Source organism: Nomascus leucogenys, chromosome 22a (genome assembly GCF_006542625.1).
Source record: "Nomascus leucogenys isolate Asia chromosome 22a, Asia_NLE_v1, whole genome shotgun sequence".
Taxonomy (NCBI): Eukaryota; Metazoa; Chordata; class Mammalia; order Primates; family Hylobatidae; genus Nomascus; species Nomascus leucogenys.
Window position 1 is genome coordinate 67,044,945 of NC_044402.1, and position 4,868 is coordinate 67,049,812.

Sequence of the window (4,868 nt, forward strand, 5' to 3'; positions counted from 1 at the left end):
GCAAGTCTGTGATTCACTCCACTATGGGTCCATGAAGCACGCCTAAGAGAAATTACAGGTTTCTCCTGTCTGAAGCAAATCCATTAAAGTGAGTCACTTGTTTGTCTTTCAGTTCTTCATCCTTATCTCAGATGATCGCATGAGACTCTGCTTCTATCTGCTGCACTGGGATAATTGGAATGAGGGTGATAAAATGCAAGGTTATGCCACTACTGTTGATGATTTTAAAAGGCTGATACTTTTTTTTTTGTCTGTTCTGATGTTGAACTTGGAGGAAATTGGCTGATAAACTGATGCATACATTTTAGTCTAATTCCTAACCTAGCAACAGAGATTTCTGTTTTATTTTTGTAATGACCGGGACAAGGAGTTCTCACTGAGCCACTACATGGCTGTGGTAATTCAGACACAGAAGACACTGTGTCCAGTAGTGGGGAACGCACACGACTTGACTTTGGACAGGGGAGCCAGTTTGCATTGCTCTGCTAACCACCAAACAGTCCCACACATCCCATTTCTACTGTTGTCCACTCACATGCCCTCCTTCCTCAAAGATCTAAAGCAAACGCTCATTTAGATATTTCCAGGGGAAATGTAGACAATAAGGAGAGGTAAGTGAGGAGGCAGTTTTGTTACAGGTTTTATAGCAATGAAGGTCAAGGAGGTGCTGTTTATGGAAATGGGTCAGTTCCATTTAGGTCAGTAGTTAAGAACTGGCTCATTTGGGAAGTGGAAAAGCCAATATCAAGCCATGGTGTAATCAAAGGACTTTTTATTGCACATATTTAGCGAACATATTCTATGTACAAGGCACCATGCTCTGCACTATGGGCATACAAAAGTGAGTAACACAGTGAATAACAAAAGTGAATAACTCCATTCCCCAAAACATATACATATGCATACAAAAAGACCAAAAGGAAATAAACAATGTAACATAGTAACTACAAAAGTAAAGTGAAGAACATAGATTATAAAATTACAGGAAATCAGGTGGGGAGAATCAGCACTTCTGGTTGGACCAATCAGGGAAGAATTCTTGAAGAAGGCAGAAAGTGAGGGAGAGCTCAGGCACACGTGCAGTGAGCAGATCCCTGCGAGGTGTACTCTTTCCTGGCCAGGTAACTGTGTATTATGACCACAGTAACGAATGAAAGGATTTTTCAATGATAAGCTCAACAGATTTTGCTGGCTGATACCCCTAATGTTGAACAGACCAAATCAAATGCTTAACTCTTTAATTTGGAAGTCAGTGAGCTAGTTCCCATGAGGGTGTCTTCAGCCAAACTTATGCATGGGGTCATGGCTGTGTGTTTGCTTGTGTTTGCGTGTGGGTGGGTGGGTGGGTGGGTTCATGTATTCACAGGACTCTAATTAAAAAAAAAAAACAACTAAAACTAACATATGAATTTGAATGAGCAATTATTATGAGCCAAGTACTATACTACTTTACCTACATTTATCCACTTAAAGTCTCAGAAATTTAAATGGCTTTCCCAAGAATCATTATGTGTTAAGTCTGATACTTACAAATCTGCCTTGGACATTATCAGTACCAATTTCTCCTAGAGTCACCTGATCAAATCACTTTCTTGGTGAGGTGTCAGCAGGAAACTGAACGTGTTTCTACCCAGGGTCATCCAGAGTTAACCTAATCCATGCAGTTCCTTGACATTTTTCAAGATGCTGTAGAGTGGGCTTTGGGATGCAGGAGAGAGGGCACAGCTTCTTCCAGGAATTCCCAAATAATTCCAGAGTTTTCTCTCAGCATGCTTGGGGTTTCGTGGTTAATGATGAGGCTAAGGTGGGGTGTCTTTCCCACCATCCTGTCTCAGGGAGTGAGTATAGCTGAGTAATGAGTACTTCCGTACTAGATGTGACTGCTCAAGACACAAAGCAAATGCTAGGTCAATCCCTCCCTCTCTCCCTAGTGCTCAGAGCTGTTATCTGTGAAATGAGGCAATTGGAGTTCATCTTTTATAAAATTTGTCCAGAGTTACCATCCTATATTTGCTTCATGAAATTCCATTTTCACTTCAATATGTGGACTCTGGGTAAGTGACATTTCTTTGTACCTAAGCCTGCATTGAGGAAAACCAGGACTATGCCTATCTCACCCCTTCTCTTGAAAAGAACATACAAATATATTGGTAAATGGTAAATTAAAACCACTCTCTGACTTTATTTGTGAAGGATGCTTTTGTTGTCCCAAGATAAGCAATGCCATTTGATAAATGACTATTTCTCCAGGTTGATGCATTTTTTTTAAACTTCAGATTGGTGCTTTTTGTCTGCTCAAACTTTCCTACTTATAGGAAGATAATTTGTAATAAGAAACAAAGAGAGAGAGAGAAGGAAAGAAAGAAAGAAAGAAAGAAAGAAAGAAAGAAAGAAAGAAAGAAAGAAAGAAGAAAGAAAGAAAGAGGGAGAAAGAGAGAGAGAGGGAGGGAGGGAAAAAGGAAGCACGGAAGGAAGGAAGGAAGGAAGGAAGGAAGGAAGGAAAGAAGGGACTGCACTCGTACCTAAAGTGAGCCCCACTTTCTCCTTTGTAATGAAACATCATCAATACTGACTTCTTGTTGGGATAATTAAAGGCTGCCCATTGCCCCTTTGCCTTCATCCACTAGTTAGATGCTGCTGCAGTCATCTGTGTCCTTGCTTTGTAAAGAGGCTTTTTTTTTTTTTTTCTCAAAGAGCTTCTACCTACAATACTGTTCTATCAGGTAACACCTGGTTTGAATGTTGAATTTGTTTACATACAAGTTAAGAAAATGAGCAGCTCTGAATTGGAAATGTGATATTTCCTCTCTCCAATCCCAGGTATCAAGAAAGCATATTGTTGGTGAGGATTGACCTTACATTGTCAGTGTAGGCAGAAGATCTTTCAGTGGCTACATGGTCTTGAAGAGGAAGTGCAGGGCTGGGAGCCAGCACACTAAGGTTTCTACCTCTGGCTCAGTCCTTGATTAGCATTGACTCACAACTCCAGGCCTCCATCTCCTTAACTGAAAATGGTCATCTTTCTGTCTCAAAAGCTCTATGCTTTTCCCCTTGGTTCATGGCCAAGGAAGTTGTATCTAAGCCCAAACCAGGTTGACCATCCAATCTATTTAAATTTGAAAAAGTAGAATATACTGGCAGTGGATTCCTTTTGGAAAAAAAAATAATAATAATCAGCAATGACCTACTTAGAGTCAGCCCAACTCTTTGTGACTATTCATGAGGCTCCTACCTCAGCAACACACAGAATCCTGCCAGGTGAAATCCCAGGCCGCCTTTCCCAAGATGAGACAGAGCTTGCTTTCTGAAGACAAATGTGACCCAACAGCATAGAGATGGAAGCCCCAACAAAAACCACAGTCGTGGCCCCCTTTGTCTTTTTGTTTGCCGCGGCTGCCCAGCATGACATATATGTAGCTATGTACAGTCGATGGACGAGAAATGTTCAGTAGCACAGAACAGCTTAGACAGAGGAGCCTTTCATCCTTTCTGCACATCACGCCCTCCTCCATCAGCACCACATGTGTGAGCTTCCTACATATTCTTCAGAGGCAAGAAGACAGGAATGAGCACATTTCTCATTTGGGCTCTGCCATTCCTGGAATATACAACCTTGTCAAGAACAGAAGATCACAGCTTCAATGTACGAGTAGCAAGATTCATAGGCTTTACAACATCTGCATTATAAGCTCACTGTCTTGAACAATGAGCCCATTTGGGTACATCCCTTATGGCCGATGGAGAGTCTCCTCCCTCTAGGCCACTTTGGAATCCAGAGAACAGTCTTTTCTGTTGCCCACAAATGCTGAATTACACACCTTGTCTTTCTCTAAGCTGGGCCACCTCCTTTTCAGTTTAACACTTCTTAGAAAAGACCCACTTTTTATACAAGGCCCTGGACTGCTACAGAAAGCCACAAAGGCTGCTGGAGCCTGGACGTGTTGGGATGAGGGGTGGGAGGCCCTCTCTACATAGCTGAGTGCATCTATCTGTTTCTGTCTCTGTCACGCTGTGTGTGTCTCTGTGAGTCCATCTCTCTGTTTTGTTTTTTTTTTCTGCATTTCTCTGGATCTCCCAATGCATTTCTTATCCTCTCCCTGCATCTCTCTGTCTCTATCTCCCTATGAATGTGGGTATCTCGATGTGGGTTCCTCTGTCTTCCTCTCTTTTCTGTCTCTAGATCCAGAGAGACATCGAGACATAGGATTGGAAGACTTGTGTCTGCACATATCCTTGTATCTAGGTGGCTCTCTTCTAGTCATGAGCCACCATGTCCCTCTGTCTTTGTGTATCTGAATTTCTGTTTCCCCCTGTGGCTCCTTTCTCTACTTCTATTTTTCTATATATCTTTCTCTATCTCTGAGCTCTCAAATGTAAATAAACGTCTACATCATCCTTGAGGCCTCTCACAGCTATTATTTATCATAATACCTTGATCTTTTCAGGCTAGGGAAAAGAAAGGGGCCACAATGGGAAATCTGGGGATACTGCTGATATCGTATAGGATATCCTGGGATAGAGAACTAGAGAGAAGATTGAAGAGAGGGAGCAGCTAAGTAAAGCAGGCAGCTCTCCTCGCTCCCATCCAAAAGTCACCCAGGCTAATTTAAAAGCATTTTCAGACATGTCTGCTTAATTTTCAGGGACAAAAAAAAATTTCAGTAGCTTCAGAATTTGAAGTGCGAATATATTTCCAACCATAGCTAGGTGAGAATAGACTGTATAGGAGAATCCTTTTAATGAAGAAAAAATCATTTCTAATTATAATTAATCAAATTGCAATTTTAAAAGAAATGTCACATATATGACGTATATGGGAACCCCTTGCTTTGCACTCACCTCCCAGGTTAGGGATGTAGCCTGGTTTG